Genomic DNA, 20,084 nt, shown 5'->3' on the forward strand with positions numbered 1-20,084 from the left:
TGCGAGATCCGGGAATCGAACTCAGGACCGCTTGCAGCAAGGCCGCGCACTAACCGACTCTGCCATCCTTGCTCCTAAATTTTTGTTTGGGACCACAAAATGGCTGCAGTTGCTCTGTCTGACGAAACAGCAATATGGTTTCCTTGACGTCATATAAGTGTGATTCTGACAGGAGGCAGCAAGATGTGAGAGACATATGTTACGTAACAGTTCTGGTTTTGAACAAAAGGGGGAAGATCTTTTGTGATGTCATTTCGTAAACTAAATCTAAACTAAATACTTTTTCTTTTTATTGCAGAAGCTGCTCAACATGCATATTTACGACAATACTCTGTATGCGAAATTGGAGGACTTGAACGCCTAAAATGAAAAGCAACCTGAACTCCTCTGTTTTTCAAAAAGGAAGTTTAGTCATTTCGTCCTCACTCTTGACTTGGACAGTAATTTCCCTTTTAAATAATCCAAACTGATTCAGTATATAACTTTCTTTTTACTGATTTAGTTAAATTAATCTCTTCGCCTTCTAGCGTGCAGTTTTTTGCCATTCATTTCCTGGAAATTCCGCCTTGAAAGCATTTTTTTAAAAAGTGCTTTCCACTTTAAAAAGTGGACAAAACTACCCATTGTTTGGGCCGAGACTAAACCACTTCGACGGCTTTTTTTAGGTTCTCCGCGGATAATTGCTATAAAAAATATATTATGAAAAACAGGAATTAGGGATTATTTGGGCTTGCGGTGGTCTTCAATGAACAACACGTGTTTACTTCAAGACGCCATTTTTAATAGCCATACGCATCTCGCACGTAACTAACTTTAAGAATACTTCATGTAATTTAACACAACAAGTAGCATCGCTGGTACAAGCACTTCTGTGACAAGAATGAAATTCGTAGACATACAAAACTGCTTCCTTGGTGCAATCGTATTTTTGACACACCCATTAACAGATTTATCGTAGCTAAGGCTTACCCGAAATGAAAACTCCCTTTTTCAACAATTACGAAAAGTCTTAGGCAGTTCAATTGTAGAAGAAAGGTTCTACTTTTTATAAGAAGACGTGTTAGCGTCAATAAATTGGCGTATTTTTAAGTTGTTTAAAATGTGTTCTAGTCAACAAATAGATTCCATGTAGCCGTGTGTCTGTTCAGTAATAGATCGTAGATGACGTCAAAGTGTGGTAAGAAAAAAAAATCGTTGGTGATCTATTACTGAACAGACGCAAGGCAACACGAAAGTTATTTTTGTATAATAAAGAATTAAGTTTACAGGAAAAAAAGCCCTTTTATTTCAAAATCTTTTTAGCGTAGGGGTTACTTTCCCCACTTAACAGACACGAAAATGGCACTTTGACGTAATCTATTGTCTATACAAAATATATTTTATGGTGACGCTATCTTTGCGTTGGGCCTCCAATAGATCACAGGTGAGAAGCAATCAAAATGGGTGCATCATTGAGGTTATTATATAATCCTAGTTGAAAGGTCTGGATAGTAGCAGACATGTTACAATTTTAAGAAACAATACAATATCTTTTAAAAACATATTTCAATAGAATCTTCTGTCATCCTTAGTTGATGATGTGGTGTAGGTATTTCACATTGAATATGAGCAGCTTCTTTTATCTTAATTATATAAGCTGGAAGGTGGTGGAAGCTTTATCTAGGATACTAAACACTAATTAGAGCATGAAGTGCGACATTGCTAAGAATTTTGTAATTGTTTAAAAATGTGAAAAGACTCGTCACTGAACATGTGCTCATGTATGCGCGTGGAAAAATGCTGGGTGGTTTCGCCGACATAGCAGGCATTACAGCCCGCACGCGAAAGCTTGTATACCACACCCGCACGGAGCCCACGAGAGATAGGATCTTTTACTTGGAAACATGTTACCCATTTTAAAGGATGAGAAAACTAACTTAACATCTATGCTGTTACAAAAACGTTTAACAATGTGGTGAACCTTATCTGCGTGATGATAGAAAAAAGGACCAATGTAAGGTGATTTAAAGTAAAAGGTACGTTTAGGTGTCAGAGACGGAAGCCGAGGAATCTCAGTCTTGAAGGGTAAATGAGAGGTAACGATTAATAATGTTTTCATCTACAGTGTAGAAGGACTGAAAAAAGAGTTTTGTAATGTCCTCGTGAACACCCAACCAAGTGTTGTTGATTTTGTTGGCTCTATCAACAAGCGTCGGAATGAGACCCAGTTTGTAGGAGTGAGATGTAAAACTAAAGTAATTAGTCAAAAGGCCCTTGAAGGTTTTCTACACTGGTAACGGGAAAATGAGAGTCGTTGTTGAACAGAACATCCAAGAAAGGAATTTTGTGATCTATTTCTTTTTCCATAGTGAATCTGTTAGAGTGCCTAGAGTTAATATAGTCGGAAAATAGTAGCGCTTGGTTGTCCGAATGAAATAAACAAAATGTGTCATACATACATACACACTTAAATGACCACTCACCATAGTTCAGAGCCAATGAACGCAATCACGACGGCACAGAACATTCAGCAACAACTATTAAGAATCCCAACTGGCCGGAGGCTCTATCAAGCAAGTAGGCTATTTACAACTGCAGCTGAGAAGTTGAACCAGGGTCTACCAGGAACAAATTCAGCCAGTGGCCAGAACGTGTCTTGAACCCAGGATCCCCGGATCTCAAGGCAAGCGTCCTAACCACTGGGCCACACTGCCTCTACATAACGTCGGTAAAATAATATCTCGAAGTCGTGAAAAATTTCCAAACATTTCTGATGGCAATCTGCTTTCAGACCCATTCTTTAAATGTAAAGATTCCTTCTACGACCAGATAGTTGGTGTAGCTATGAACTCTTCCCTCGCTCCTGTTCTTGCTAATTTATTCATAGAGCATCATGAAAAAACATGGTTAAAATTTTTTCAGGACTTCGAGGTATTTTACCAACGTTATATTGATGATATATTTTGCTTATTTCATTTTGAGAATCAAGCGCTACTAATTTTCGACTATCGAGAAATGGGCCCCTGGAAAATTCAGGTGGCCGGCTCCAACGGAATTCGAACCCATGACCTCTGCGATGACGGTGCAATGCGCTACCAGGTCAAGTGCGAGAATCACTTCTATTCACTTTTTCTTCTATAACCTGCATTTCATTCAGTTCATTTCATACAAAAGAGACCGATAAATCAAAGGCTGTTCGTTAATGGAAACTTGAAGTTCAAACGCTTGCCTCACTGGTATCACAAGGTAATTTGGAATGGAACGTGTTCTTTTTTTAAATGAGAGTCAAAATTGATATTTCTCCATGATATGAAAAAAACTGAATAACCCTGTTGCCTCTAAGGAGTAATGAGTGAATAATTATGAACCAAAGTTCCTCTTGTTAGGACTGTCTTCCGCATTGTTATAACGTTTGTGGTTGACTCGTTCACTTTTAATAAACCTCTGTGGAAAATAAAAATAAGAGGACGACCGCATAAGGGACATTGTGATGTAGGTTTATGAACTAGTACTATAGGCTCGATTACCAGCCGCTGTTTCGGGAAATGAGCCAGCGCTCACTCCCGAAATCTCGGCTGGACGCGTGAGGTGAGCCATTGTTAATCTCCGCCAATCAGAAACTCGCCTGCACAAATCCGTCTGGCATAAATTATATGTTTTGGCTGCGAAGGTACCCGGCCTGTTCGAGGTGTACAGCGCTTTAAGGTAGGAAACATCCAAGATTGCGACAACGAAAAGTGTTCGAGAAGCTGGAGAATGGGAATTGTGTCGTTTTTTACCGCCTGAGTTCGCAAACTTCACTGATTTTCCAGATGGCGCCAAGGTCAAAATACGGCTTTCAAATCCATTGCAATTTTCTCCTCATACTTCGCTAATGTAAGAGCAAGTAAAATTCCTCAAGATCAATTGAAAGTACTGCTAAGTTTATTGCTAGCAAAACGAGGGGGCCGATGAGGTCGACTGAGAGCTACTATAAAGCAGCCGAAGATTTTGTTGATGATTCGCCGGTTGAATTCAAACTCACAGCGATCATTTAACCACAAACTCAAGCTCGTATCATCTGGAAACTTCGCACAGACGTTTTAAGCATTATGTAATTTCTGTTTTCTAAAAATCAGTGTTTTTGGGATGTCTAATGCTATTTCCCCGCCACAATTAAGTTCGCATAAATTATATTTTGAATTTACGTCACAGACACAATCTATCGCTCACGCGTCCAGCCGTCTCTTCTCGGGGAGGATACCCGAACTCGAGTGAGTGGCGGGAAATCGAGCCTACTAGTACTAGTGCTAGATGGTTATGTTGCCGGTAAAACCTTTGTCAAGTTGACTCCGTTTGCACCTAGGTTAAATTGGTGATCCTCATTTTACCTCGGTTGAATACGCACTCAGGTAAATTTAAAAAATTCGGAGCCTAAAATTAAGCCTATAGCCGGAAAAATTATGATCGGATTTGGTTATTATACATGAATATCAATAGACGTCTTCTACAAAAGTAAATAATAAAAGAACTGCGTTGGGTTGAGCGTTTTCGTCGTTGTAGTGTCCTAGTAGATCTGGAGGGTCCGATTTCGAGTTCTGGTAAGTGCGTAGTACAGGTCTTTGTTCTATGACTATGTTGTAATATTGAGACTGAATGGATAACGGTATGACTACAGAAATCGATAAAATGATACGAAGCATTAAGAAGATGTGTTGAGATGGGTAAGACAGAGCTTGAGGAAAAGTATTGGTTTTTTTAGTCCTTTTTAGGGGGGTTGATAGCTAAATTAGGTAGAGTTCATATTGAACCAAGGTAAAATGATGTTCACCAACTGAACCAAGGCAAAAACGGATTTCACCGACAACATAGTTTCGTGATATTCTAAGACTTCACGTATCTCCATGTCCTGACGAGAGCAACTAGTGTTTACAATGTTGTTGGGACCGTTCCTTTCCAATTCAATGCCTGCATTCTACAGTTTGAAATAATAAAGACATGCCGTCATAAACTGGAACTCTTTTGCTCGTGTCATTGTCTTAAGATTCTAAAGCAATGGCTGTGTCCGTGCCGACGCAAAAAGAAAGATTCGTTCAGCTAAACTAGCGCATCCCCTTCACTGAAACTATTTACTGTTTTCGTAGCTGAAAGGCTGCGATTATCATAATTCATTAAAAATCAGAAAAAAAAAACCAAAAAAAAACCAGGCACTTATTGCGCTCCTCAACCTTTATCCGAGTATCTTAGTCATATCTGTAGCAGAAGTACTGATTTACCTGCAACCTAAAAGTTTCATTAATTAATCTGCAGGACTAGTTACAGAAGACAAGTTGCACTACTCTAGGGAGATTAAGATCAATTCTTTTAATTTCACCTGTAACCAGTTATTTTCTACGTTTTTTAGCTTCTCAGTTCTCCCAATCCAGACGTTTCATCCTGGATGTTCTTGGCGGCCCTTTTCACAAGTGCATAAGTGCGTCATTTTACTGCTATGATCTCTAAAGCATTGATCCCCGCAACTCTTTATTTCAAATACAATTTTCTAACACGTCACACATGATGCAAGGCCAAAATACTGAGATACTTTTTCGGCCTCATTTGGGGTCAATTCAAGATCAGGCTCAATTGTAAGAAATGCGTTCAAAACAACGTCGCCGAGCAACGTCTGCATTAAAAATATCCTTTGTAACTTAAGGAGCATACAAAATGAAACACTAGTATACGTCTTAATCTTGTTCAAGGGATCTGAAAGGTAAAAGTGGTACAATTATTTTGAAATCACCTCTGTAAAAATTTGCTGCAAATGAGCTTCGACCTAGTAGCTTTATCAATTATTCAAATTCTATGCCTCACATTTCACGATTAAACACCATTACCAACTTTACTCAATTTTCTTCTTTAAAAGGATATTTCTGGTAAGAGAAAAAGAGTTGTAGTTTTAAGAACTGGTCTTCCCCCACCCCTTCCCCTAGAATGCGCAATAATTAAATATGTTAATAAATAAATAAATAAATAAATAAATAAATGAATAAAAAATATATAAATTGTACGAGTGCGAGAGTTGCTCTTTGGAAAAAGGGAGGGAGGGATCGTAGGAGAGATATCCAGGAGAAAAAAAAAACGAGCTAAGTAAAAAAAAGGACTGAGATTAATAAGAAATTATCAACAGTTACGTACCGATCAAGTCCTTGCCCGCCTAACAAAGGCAAAAAATGTTAATACCTTTCTATAAGCAAGGAAAATGGCAAATTGAAAACAAAGCCGGTTTGCTGAACGTAACATTGGGTGACCAAACGCGCAGAAAGGGAAAAAGAAGCTGAAGTTTGCAGTTTTGCGCTCCCTTTTTCATGCAGTTTGGTCATACCACGTCCAAGATGAGCAGAGAACGAGAAAGGAATAAACAAAGCTTTAAAACGCATCGACAGAGACCTTGCAATTGTTTTGTTCACTCAAGGGCCACGGGTTAATAGCCTATTGGGTCAATAGGCTATTGACCCGTAGCCCTTGTTGGCTACGGGTCTAATTGTTAATTAGCGCTCCAGTCAAAATCCTCGTTGTAAATCTATAAGTCACCTTAAGCAGGACGACGACGACGACGACTACGTGAAAGTTATCTAAAAATATCATTTTCCGTTATTGTAACAATTTCGCGATTTCCAGATTTTTTTGGCATAGAAATTTTTTCAACATTCCACGAATAAAATTGGTATAAACGGTGTGGATGTTTTGGAAAGAAAATAGAAAATTTATCAACAGGTGCTCGGGTCCTACACGAAACTTGAAACATGGTCATTTTACGTCATTGTCAGGGTGAGAACGGCCAAGAGGCTGACGGATAAGTGTCGTTCTCATAGCTGTCGTCGTCCGTTTGTCCTCTTTATTAATGGGAGCTTAAGTATGCGCCTTTTTGAGACGCGGACGGCAACCGGAAGTGAGCTGTTTTCTCTTTTAACTTGTCTTCACACAACCACATTGACATTGCCAAGTATCTTTTCACCATTAGAGATGATTAGTATAAGAATGTGGGAGACACCACTGTCCTGGAACGCGAAATGTTCTCTTCCGGTTGCCGTCCGCGTCTCAAAAACGCGCGTGCTTAAGTTCCCTATTATATAGACAGGAATGTCTTACTGGAAAATAAAAAAAGTCATAAAATTCAAACGAAATTATATCACGGACCCGAGTGGGGTATTTTCCATATCCTCATTAGTGAGAGATATTGATGACGTCATTTCCCGCCTTTGCATGATTGCGTGTGCAAACAGTTAATGAAAATGGCAAGTGATACGTTCGTGAAGTTTTCTGAAGATGACTTAAAATCCTTCTCGGGGAACCAGAAAATGCTATCACAAAGAATAAAACTTCATACAACTTAAATTATTCAAGGAGTTCTTTGCAAGTGAAGAAGAAATGCGAAAATTGAAGGAATTCCTGTCGCGGAGCTGCAAGAATTTGCGATAAAGTTTGTGCTCGGTGTTACAAAGAAAAATGGGAAGTAAAACGTTCCTGTCCATATAATAAAAAGAAAATTACACGTTAACTCGAGGATGCGAATTTTATGTTCTCGTGAAAAGAACAATATCTTACCCGTTCGCTGCGCTCACTCATGAGCTATTGTTCTTGCCACTGGAACATAAATTCTCCGTACCATAACTTAGTGAGGTTGTACTAATAGCTGCAGAACAAACACTTCTCAAACTTACGTTTCTTTTGTTTTATGGTGGAGCATGCAAAAACTGACAGGAAAATGACTACCAATACTAGGACTAATGCATATATCAGGCCTTGGCTAATCCTGCTTCCTCGATGATCCGAAGTAGCCTTCGCTGAAGCAAAGAAACAAAAATACTTGTTTTGTCATCTTGTAGACTACTTTAAAAGAGTTTCTTAGAGAAGGTTTTGTAGGCTTCTAAACGGGGATGGTGGATTACACGGATCCCCTCGTACAATTGTGTGGCTTTTTTATGTGATTGTAGGATAACTGAAAAGGCTGCTTGACAATACTTAATGATAAAGATTAATCTCGAAAATGCTTTTAATTACTATTGCCATAAAAACTAACCAGTTAAGCTCGCATATTACCAAACATAATGAATTCGTAAGGGTCACCTTTTGCAGCGAAAGATTTTTTGAAACAAACAACATATTTGCTATAAAAGGCAAAAACCCCTTCTTATTTTATTACGTGCGTGAAGACAAGAAACTCAATCATGTCTAATTACCAAATTAAATTTCAGGATCAACCTGTTTCTATGAAGAACTTTTTCCTTGAATAATGAAACAAAAAAAAGACAACAAGCTTTCTTTCAAATAATTCTTGGCTGTCACATTTCCAATCGATTTTTTTACCTGAAGACTGTTCAGAGTTGAGTACAAATAAATGCAAATTGCCAGACAACTGAGATGTGACTTCAGTAAACAATGTGATGCATTCAAGGGGTTCGATTCCATTTAAACCCATACGGAATTCTGACCACTGGATAAAATATATGCATCAGTAAGTACCCCCTCAAATTTACCAAACATACGCAGAATACTCTACACACCATGACACTACTTAGAAGGGGAGGGACAGGAAATTCTTTTCATGACACGGAAAAAATAATAAATAAATAAACGGAGAAATGAACGCAGATTCCGACTGGGTTTGGCAACCCACTAATAAGGGGCCTTCTATATTACATACGACAAACTTAGCCGCTAATTTACGGCTAAATAAGGGGCATTGTATATATTACAAAAGACAAAGCAAGCCGTTAATTTACGGCTGAATAAGGGGCCTTGTATATTACAGACGACAAACTTAACCGTTACTTTACGGCTAATTAAGGGGCCTTGTATATTACAGAAGACAAAGTTACCCGTTACTTTACGGCTAAATAAGGGACCTTGTATATTACAGACCGGCGACAAACTTAGCCGTTAATTTAAGGATGAATAAGGGGCCTTGTATATTACAGACGACAAAGTTAGCTGTTAATTTACGGCTAAGTAAGGGGCCTTGTATATTGTATACGACAAACTTAGCCGTTAATTTACGGCTAAATAAGGGGCCTTCTATATCAGTTAGACGACAAACTTAACCGTTAGTTTAAAGGCTAATAAGGGGCCTTGTATATTACTGACGACAAACTTAGCGACCTTTCATTTACGGCTAAATTCAATGTTAGTATATAAGTGTTTATATATTATCACGGTTAATTTAATTTATACAGAATAAGCTTTTGGCTAAAACCTGTTTGCATGTATGTAGAGTAAATTTAATGCAAATTTTTTTACTTATATATATACCCCTTAACTACCTCCTAATTCTCGTCGCATATTTATGAACATTTTGCTATGAGTACGTTATATATACCCTACCTGACTTAATTATAAACAAAAAGGACACAGTCGGTGAGCAGGGGTGTAAATCCATTCAAGATAATTGTATCCCCATGATTTCCACTGCTTACATCGACCGATCACCTCTACCCTGCAGTCATGATGTTTCCTGTTCTGTTGCTATGTTTCACTTACACTTTTCTCTTCTCAGGTAAGAATGGCATACTCAGTACTATTTAGATTAAACAACACAGAGACAGCTCTCTATTATGATAAGATCGACGAACTTATATTTTGTAAGAATTAGTAAGCGGGATCAAGCATTCATACTTTCGTTATCACAAGGCCGGGATGGTGACATTGAACCCGGTCAAACCCACTCTTCAACATATTTCGATTTTAACAACATAATCGACTGATTTTTCTGATGATATCTCTCGCAGCTCGCACTTAAAATATTTGCGAAAGGTATGTGTCAAGGCCAAAGAGATAATTATTTAGTTTCCGCAGCAAAGCTGTTGACTGGGGGTAAGATCATTTCTGCTGGCAGTAAAAGAAACCACAACTTGGAGAGGGAACTTGCAATGTGGCGGAGTATATAGGTTGAAAACACTAACCGACTGAGATAACCGACAAACAGTGATCATTCGGTAGACATGAAATCCGCGAGTTGTATACGGAAATAACTCGATGATCACGGGTCACGCAGCTATCGTAACACTTGAGGTATTAAGTGAATTTTTTTTTAATGTATCTTTGAAGCTTGTTGTGTATTGATAAGGAAACGACAAAAGAAATTTCAAAAAGTCAGCTAAAATCGCTTTTTTCGACCTCTTTAGAGCGTAAAAATTCGTGTCCTGGAAACGAGTTTTGCTCAGATCGATGCTTATGACATAGATAATGCCTCAATGAGTTGTCTACTTCTCAAACCACCTTGTAGGGCCATGAAAGCATCAACTACTTAAAAAAAAATGTCAAGTATAGTTGATTTTCTGCACAAAAAATGTAGGCTAGCGAAAAACGTATGTCCTTAACAGATTCTGAGTCACACTTCGTCTGATACGAGCTCTTAGGAAAAGTTAAGTTGTTGGCATTGTGTTCAACAGATCAAATCCGGTTAACTCTCCTACGTTACAACTTGCCTTTGTTCATTATGCGTTGGCAAATTCGATGTTGCTTTTCCCATAATACTCAAACTAATAGTTGTGTGAAGAAGTGTCTTTTAATTGTCTGACTCCATAACAGTCAGGTCCTGTTAGCGATTGGTCAATGGGCACAACGGTGACCAATCGTGGGACGGTCTTATCGCGGGTCACTAAACGATCTTCCAACGGTTTAGGTAACGCGGGTTGTGAATAAAGCATCATTCGATGGCTATCGAAGCAAATGTTTGCAAGGTTTGGCGGCCCTTAATTCCTTCTCATTGTACAAGCGGCTCGAATGAAGAAGACGAATGGGTAGCGGAGGTATTGTCCGTGATCTACGTGGTAGGCTATCAAGGACTTGGGAGCAAATTTATGCCCCTTTTCCTTCGGTGATTCCGTTCGGCGGCTTCGTCTCGGTGCCCAACCTTGGGCAAAGAACATATAGAGGGAAAAGAAGAGAAACCAAAAACCACCCGTAAATCGCTTTTAATCGACCAGAAAAACCCTTTCCCCATATAAATCCTTATATCTCTACTCTTGCATAATGTAGCACATATATGGAGCTTGCGCTACCTGTGGGACTACTCGCATTTTGCGTGACGCTGAAACCATGCTCGACTGAACCCAATACAGACGCATTCGTTAACTTTTATTTATTTGGAATATTTCGACAAACGCTTTGGGGAAGTCAGAGGAGATGTCCATGGAACGAAAGCGAATCCTTGGACGGTGGTGGTCCGCGAATGAAATTCTTCGGTGGCTCGGCTAACAAACATCTTCCCTGTGAATTCGGATAAACCGAATCCACTTCTGCCGTAAAGTTTCGTCCTTCGGAAAATAATGCCGACTTGTTCTCTTCATAGTCTCCCCATACCGCAGTTTGTCATATTTGAGCAACCAGCAGCGCAATAAGTCGCAGAGGTCGAACCTTTCTCCTTACCCACCATAACATTCTTGTCCTCCAAGGCATTTCTACGTCACAGCTTTGAAATACGATCGTTTTGGCCGCGCGTAGGATGGCACACTTTTGAGCCGGCAAATTCAAAACTTTGGATTCGATGTATACATCCATGTAAATATTTTACTGGCTTAAACCTACATATCTATTGCATTACAACATGATATTGTTTATACTTCATAGGCACTTACAGCTTGTTCAGAAATGGAGGGAATATGTTCAACGGTTCAATATCAATATCAATATCTTACAGACATAATGTCAAACAGGAGTCAATTTCATTAAGCCGATTAATGAAGATCCGTCGGACAGTCAGCGAGGAAAGAATACAATTGAAGGACTGCATGCCCTCATGCAACTAAACTTTTCAACAAGAATAAGAAGTTTGCCGATGCGGCCTATTTACTATCTCTAACACCGCATTAGTTGATCACACAAATGAACTTCCTGGTTTTTCGCTTCTTGGTTTTGGCATGTTTGAACTCCTTGTTATGCTGTACTTCGCAAAGCGATCCTGATCACGAAATGATTAAAATTGCTCCAACTTCTGCGTATTCAAAAATTCAGATGTTATAACTGACATGCCGAAAGATGGACAGTTCGAGGATTTTTTTCTTTAGCTTTTTCATTTTTGTAACGGACTCTTGTCAGGGAAATGAAATCATTATCAAAAATCATCATCAAAAACCAACATTTGACTTGATTTGCGTTAATTGCTAATTTCAGTTTACAGTGTCCCCAACTAGTGCTACAGCGCTAGAACGACTAGACACTTAAATATAGTTCCTTTCCTTTCCTTTCCTTTTCTTTACTGACATCAGTTGGTTACGTGGTATATTCCGCATTAGGTTCAGTGAGTCTATTTTAATAAGAGTTCCAAGAGAACCAAGGGTGGCACAGTCGGTTAGTGCGCGGCCTTGATGCAAGAGGTCCCGAATTCGATCCCCGGATCGTTCATCCTTGTTTCGACATCTTTCCTTCCAGTGTAGCCTAAATAGCTTTAAATACCCTTAAAACGGAGCGCTGATGGAAAAGAGGCGGGTAAAATGAGCGCACCGTCGGCTTCCTGGGAGAATACTCTCTAGAGAATAAAGGAACGTCCGACGTTAAATAACTTGCACCTTTTACCTTTACCTTTACCTTTACCTTTAACATCTATCATTAGAAAGTGCAACTACACAATTTAACGCAAAGCCTTCAACACCATCACCTGCGGTGGAAGGGCAGAATTTAACTCTTGAGTTGAACTATACTCTGGATGGTACAGTTGGCAGTTTACAGTTTAGCAATGTGAGTAGCAGTAGTTCTGAGTTGATTGGAAGGACATTTGGTCCTGGTAGCTTAACTGTTTTGTCGAAGTATCAAGAACGATTCAGGTGACAAGCAACAAACACCCGAGCAGAGCTGACAATTCTTACAGTGCAGAGGTCAGACCAAGGGATATATAGAATTAATGTGCTTCCAACTGGTTCTGGTTCTCTTGAAGACGCTGTAGAAGTTATTGTGCAATGTAAGTATTGACTCACATACTTCTAGCGTGTAAGTTTTATTACGTTGTGTTGTACACTCCTTTATAAAGTACTTTGGATAGTAAGCTCACTCTCATTGATCAATAGCTGTGTTTAGATGAGAGTATTCACTACTTGCACAATCCCATAATACACTTCTATTACCTCCCAAGACTTTTGCATAACCATTGTTTGCAATTTCTCCTGGGACCTGAAAATGTCCCAAGAGAAGTGGAAAACAATGCCTATGCAGATTTTTGCATGGGGAATAAAATAGGTGTATTATGGGATTTGTGCAAGTAGTGAATAGAGGTTTTGCTTGGCAGCCATGTTGCAAGGCAGGAACAATAGAGTCTTTTTCCTATGGGAACAAATGTTCTTTCTAATGCAAAACATTTTCATTGTTCCTGCCATGCAACATGGCTCCGTGCAAAACCTCTACATAAACACGGCAGCCGCTGTGACAACACACGAATTTTGATGCTTATGTGTTGTCAGACGCGCGAGCGTTTTGATTGGCTGGTAGGAAACATGATCGTTTATGAAGAAAATTTGTTTCAATCAAGAAATAAACTAGCATTTTTGTTCATTTGTCGAATCAGTTTTGAGAAATATTTTATAAAAGCAATAGAGGATTTTTTCCCCATGTTTCCATAGCCTCATCTATACAGTCGGGGAGTTGGGAGAATTCTCGACAGTTATGCAAACCGGTTCGACTGCGTCTCGGGTTTGCATAACTGTCTCGAACTCTTCCAAATCCCCTTCGTGTTTTACGCTGGTCCGAGAAGATTTTTTTGAGCCGCGAGAGAGCCGCAAAGCGGCGGAGACGAGTCGCGAAGCGGCTATAAGAGAAAAACCTCTGGTTATCTTGCACTTGAATCTCACTTTCACGTCGACGCCAGGGTCAGTATCTGACTGAACCTCAGCCTCGGATTCGTTGATATTTTTACAAACACGCATATCAATATGATTGGTTCGTTTGATTGGCGATACCGAGGGTACGCGTGATTGCAAAGTTGCCATTGGTCCCTTTTATTAATATCAATTTGACGCGTTTGACAGCTGGCGCCTGCATGAAAGTGAGATTCAAGTCCAAGGTAGCCAGGGGTTTTCTCCTACCACCGCTTCGCGACTCGACTTCGCCGCTTAGCACCTCAAGAAAAACCTATTGGACTAGGGTACTCGTGTTTAGATAAGGCCATGTAAACATGGAAAAAGCCCTCTGTTGCTTAAATCCCAATCAATATTAGTGAGATATTGTGACAGTTGAAACACTTGAAATAAAACTATGTAAACTAGTTTAATTATTATTTTTAGAAAATCATGAAAGAACTATGCTAAATTACGATGGGATTAATAATCTAATCTTTGTGAGAAATAGTGTATCTTTCATAGTAAGTTATTAATCTATTCACAAATACAGAATACTTTCAGTATCCATTGAACGTCAGTCCCATATGATTCCTCTTGTTAGTAAACAATTTTTGGGCGAGGTTCCTGTGATAACTGTAATGATATCCTTTTTATGAAGTCGATGTTATGGCGTCACTGACGACTTCTGCAGCTTGAGTTGCTTGGTGAGTTTCGCATTTAGACGGTGTCGCTCTTTAATTTCATTGTTTATAATATGACTCCAACTCCCTTCCATTGGTTCTTTAATATTTATTCCCTTTACGGGGTCGCTTCAAGTACTGTGAACTTGAACAGCGGTATAGCGGTATATTAATAAAACTAAGTACGTTAAATTATGCATGTGCCGGAACGATCTTCGAAAGACGGTCTTCTTCCGGGTGTGGTGCGATGTAATTTCTCTAGTGAACTGTTGTAGTCACCCTTTCCCAGCTTACGCTGCTCTCAATGTCCTTCTCAGTGTTAAGCCGAGAACTCTTTTTCTTAAAAGCCTCAAAGCTTCGATTTAGGCGGCTCCGTCATTTGAATGCATATCAAGCTACTCAATAAGAGCAGGCGTTTTTATCTCTGATTAACCTGTACCTTTGAACATCAGTATGAGAATTTCGCTGTTCTGAGCAATATATACAGATATTAATATTTTTAAAGAGCATACGCTTAGAGCACGCACGGTATGAAAGAAAACTTTCTTGCAATTTTACCTAGCTGCCAGTTTCAATCAGTTCTCAAAGTAGATGACAACAAATACCATTCGCTCACAATTATAATTACTAATCTTCTGTACTTCAGTGCATACAGCATTCATTTCATCTAATTGAAATTCCCATGGTATACTATCCCGCATTAGCGGCAAATAATAGGTTAAAGGTAGTCTTTACTAGTATGACCTCTAGTTTGAAAGATTTCCCTTGGTATACTTTCAAAGAACCGACATACTGATGGCGTTTCTACTGCACTGAGCAATTGTGACTTGGTTTACTTTTTTAAAAACCATGCCGCAGCCCAAGAACATGAGGCAGGAACTTCTAACGTGTTCCGCCCAGCCAGTTTAGAGACACGGGAACACCTTCAAAGATTGACGCCACGTTGATAAATGCTGTACACCTTTTGCTGTTCATTACGAGAAAATACGCATTCACTTGCCTGAAATGACAACCAATTGCGCGAAGATACATTCATTAGCGCCAAAAAGCGAACATGTGCACGTAACTCAGATTCAATAAAGATTTTTGCATTTTTATTGACATTCACTAAACTTTTTATGCATTCTTATGGGTCATTCGGCATACCAAAGAGAAAAATATGCTTTTATTCGCGCTAACATTCAAGTCATTAATACCATCTTGAGAATCAATAGAGACAATAGATAAACATTAAAGTGTATAAACCATTCATTAACACCTTTGATCTAGCCTTTTTATTAGATGGAGTGGTTTCCACGTTAAAGTACACTAGTTGTCAGTGCTTACGTTTCAAGCAAGTGCCGGAGGCACACACCTCCGGAGCCCATTGTCCAGCTATTCTAAAGACATGAAAACAAAATCAGAAATTCACCTCATACCAGGAAGATGTCATAATATGTAATTCATGCTTTATGTGCGTTATTGTAAAAGATAAAAATAAATACTCGTACATTATCAAATATGTGGAGAGTCCAGATCAGTTAAGCCATAGCACAAGGACAAACAACAAATATTACCAAAATTGTTTTTGCCTGTAACAGTTACGTGTAAGTTCAAGGTGCACATGCAGAACAACATGGCTGGAATGGCCGAATTGCTAACATAAAATACTTCGGGGCAGAATAAATGAACAAGAGCCAACGTGATTGATCACAACGCCACGTGCCAAATCGCCTCACCATGCCACGGTGTACAGAGTGGGGCGTGCCCCACGACAGTTTGTTAAGGCTGCCAGAGAAATAAATAACCGTTCTGTCCTAGGCGTCCTTAACAGCCAGGACTTTGACTTCAGCTAGGATTTGTATGAAAACTTGACACAATCTAGCAGCCCATTTGGTGAAATGTTGTAATTTATATATATCTGGGAAAACTATCCTATGCATCTAAAAATCCATAATGATTTTTACTCGCTTTCTAGTAACCGCTATTGGCGACTCTCAAATCCAAAAAAATGGATACTGACTCATGCAACATGTCGCGGAGTGAATGAAATACAAAGTTAAAACACCGATAATAGATGCAGTAAAACAACGATCCCATGGTCAATAAGTGATGTTATTGTTTGTTGGTAAGCCATTTTGCACTAGGGTTGTGTTGCGGTTGGAGACACGTACACGTACGTACATACGTTATTATTATTATTATTATTATTAGTATTATTATTATTATTATTATTATTATTATTATTATGATGGTGATGATGATACTTGAACAGGAATGGGACTTTCTAGTTAATTGAAGTGAATACGGAAAAGGACAGTGATATTGCGTAACAGTTTGACTGTCGTACTATGTTCAAGGAACAAAAGCTCCTGAATTTCACGACATCCCTTTATTCTATAGGATCTTTTCATATCTTTGTCCTACCCGGCATCTGAATTTGCTTTCATTTTCTTAAGGAAGAACTCCATCCCCAGCACTGCTACGTCATCAGAAAAGATTATCCTTCATACACACTTTTGAACCAATATCAGTTGGGTCTACCGCTGTTATATCATTCTCTTTTTGTTTTTCCGTGTCTACTAGAGACAATTTCTCAAATTGTCGAGATAGTTGAGAGCATCACTTCTCCACTTTGTTTGCTTGCTCTTATAATCATTCTATAACTCCAACTTGTTACAGTACTTATGTTAAACTTTAGGGCGAGGCTTTAGTGATAGGTTTTCCTGAGAAAATCTGTAAGTCCTTGTACAATTACTGTATTTGAGTGTATGCACCATAAGTGGGGATGATGTTGATATCAAATAAATTGAAACAAAAGGTATGTTACATTATGTCTGTGCTGGAAGGATTTCGAAAGTTTGACTTTTTCCAGGTGTCGTGCAATGTAACTTTTGTAGTCTTCGTTTAATTTGCTTACTTAAAGCCTCAACAAAAGCTCAAATTTATGCGGCTCCTTCATTATAATGTATGTCACAGCTACTCAATTGGAGACGGCGTTTTTCCCTTTTCAAACCTATACATTTGAACATCAGAATGATAATTTTGCTTTCAAAAATTAATAACAGCTCCGCGCGCGCGCGGAACACCATGGGTAAGAAAATATGGTAACCTATCTATGCGAGAAAATTTGGTTTTGGTCACCGTACGACCGTACGAGCTTACGTCAGTACGACCGTACGACCGTCCACGGGCTCAAGTTTAGTATGGTTGTGGTTATGGTCAATTGACACCTGTCAAAACAAGATATCCGCTCACCAGTATCACGTAACCATATCGCGGGCTCAGGTTGTCATCGAGGTCAGCTGTTTTTTTTTTAAAGATGACAGCTGTCCAAGTACTGGTTTTTGATTGGATCGCAGGCTCAAGACAGGTCAGACACCTGAAAGTAAACGGAGCTTCATTTTTCGGGCGCTTTCTGTGGCTCGAAGCGGCTACACGGCTATAGTACGTTAAGAAAAGCTCTTGACAGTCGACGCTTTTAATTTACTGGCCAGTTTCAGTTGTCAAAGTAGCTGGCAACGAAAACCATTCGCTCATACTTATTTGTAATTTCTAATCTAGATTTAGACTGAATTTCAGCCGCTTTCTCCGCTCGCTCACTCGAGTGAGTGAGCGGAGTAGGCGGCTGAAATTCAATCTAATCTAGATTCCGAGTACTGTACTTTAGTGCATGCAGCTTTCATTTCATCCAATTCCGAATGCCTTGCAACTATTTTGCATTCGCAAATACTAGGTTGAAGGTAGTCTTTACTATAAGCTCTAGATTGAAAGATTTCCGTCTCGAGGAACACCGATGGCGTTTCTGCATCCAGCAAATGTGACGTAGTTTTCTTAGTAAAAACCCAGGCGCTCAAAAACAAGAGGCATGAGCTTCTAATGCGCTGTGGAAAGCCAGTGTAGAGACACGGGAACACCTGTAGAGGTTCACACCACATCCGTGCTAATTGCTGTAATTAACGCTTTGTGTGCCTTTTAAATATTGGCAAGAGGATAAAAAATATATTAGGCTGTGAATTTTATCAAACATGTGGGGAATTCAGATTCACGGAGCCACGATAACGGCCGAAAAACACAGCCAGAAGGGAGGAAGACGACACTGCGTACGGCTACACTCAAGACTGACATAACGGAATTGCTGCCAAAATTTTATGGTGGAAGATATCAACGTCTGAACGATTGTCAGCTTTATTGTTCACGTCGCAACGCTTTCCATCTTGATAGTTCTATGCGGATTTTAAAACTGCATGCACAGTTATGATTGGGAAAGAGTTGTTTGTTACTTTGGAATTATTAAGGAAAACAACGGCTGGAATTAGATTCATTGCGATTAATCATGATTAATATTTTTTTCAAACTATGTTTTAAATGCCATTTGAGTCAAAAGGTCCTAGATCTTGTTGCGTTTTTATGAGCAGTTTGCTATGAGTACGTCATATATACCCTACCTGACTTAAATTATAAATACAAAAGACACAGTCGCTGTCACGATTATATATCCATTTCCACTGCTTACATTGATCGATCACCTCTACCCTACAATGTTTCCTGCAGTTCTGTTGGTATATTTCATTTACAGTTTGCCGCTTTCAGGTAGGAATGGCCTACTGGTATTTATACTACACGGGGACAGCTCTTTATTATGATAACATCGCGACGAACTCACAAATATGTGAGAATAAGTAAGCAGAATGAAGCATTCATATTTCTACTTTCATTATAACAAGGCCGGGATAGCGATGAACCCGGTCAAACCCGCTTAGCATCATAATTCGACTTTTAACAACATAATCGACGAATCTTTGTTATCAGTGAGATTTTTGGCAGCACGCACTTAAAAATACTTGTTGAAGATATGTGTTAAGGCCTAAATTATGTAGTTTCCGCGTGAGCTGCAGCAAAGCTGTTGACTGGTGGCAAGATCTTTTTTGTTCGCAGTAAAAGAACCGACAACTTGGAGAGGGAACTCGTAATGTAGGCGGAGTATAATAGGTTGAAAGCACAAGCCGAGATAACCCGACAAGCTATGATCATTTGGTAGACATGAATGATCCCGCAAGCTGTATACGGAAATGAAATTCGTTAATGAATTCGACGATCACTAGTCACTCAGCCACCGTTACACTTCAGTAGGGCATTAATTAAGCTTGTTCCGAATTGGAGAGAAATGTTCCACGGTTCAATGCATCGCTTATTTTATTTTTGCAGACTTTATGTCAAACAGCAGTCAAATTGATAAAGCTCCTTTGGACAATCACTAAGGAAAGGATACCCATTGAGGGACTGTATGCCCTCATGTAACGAGACTGTGAACATGAATAGAATCTCTAAAATCGCACTAGTTGATCACGCAAATGAAGTTTTTGCATTTTTTGTGCTTGTCTTGCTATGGTTGGGCTACTTGTTATTCTGTACTTGGCAAGGCGATCCTGATCACGAAATGATTCTCTTAGTAAAATTGCTCCAACTTCTGCATGTCCAGAAATTTGGATGTCGCAAGACATTCAAGCTGGTCGGTTTGAGAAACTCCTTTCTCTTTAGCTTTTTCATTTTGCAACGGACTCGTTTCAGCCAAATAATATATTTTTAGGATGAACAGTCTTTCTTTTCTTTACTGGCATCAGTTGGTTACGTGATATATTCCGCATTAAGTTGGGTC

General features: G+C 39.2%; 1 protein-coding gene across 1 annotated transcript in view; it reads left to right on the plus strand.

Annotated features, from left to right (window-relative positions):
• The window catches only part of LOC138029771 (tyrosine kinase receptor Cad96Ca-like), a 10,299-nt gene extending 8,149 nt beyond the window's left edge, over positions 1-2,150 (plus strand). The window contains exon 15 of the mRNA XM_068877596.1: positions 299-2,150. The gene's annotated coding sequence lies outside the window, so the exon portion shown is untranslated. The remainder of the gene's footprint in view (positions 1-298) is intronic.
• The last annotated feature ends 17,934 nt before the right edge of the window (positions 2,151-20,084 follow it).

The sequence above is a fragment of the Montipora capricornis genome, chromosome 13 (genome assembly GCF_036669925.1).
Source record: "Montipora capricornis isolate CH-2021 chromosome 13, ASM3666992v2, whole genome shotgun sequence".
Classification (NCBI taxonomy): Eukaryota; Metazoa; Cnidaria; class Anthozoa; order Scleractinia; family Acroporidae; genus Montipora; species Montipora capricornis.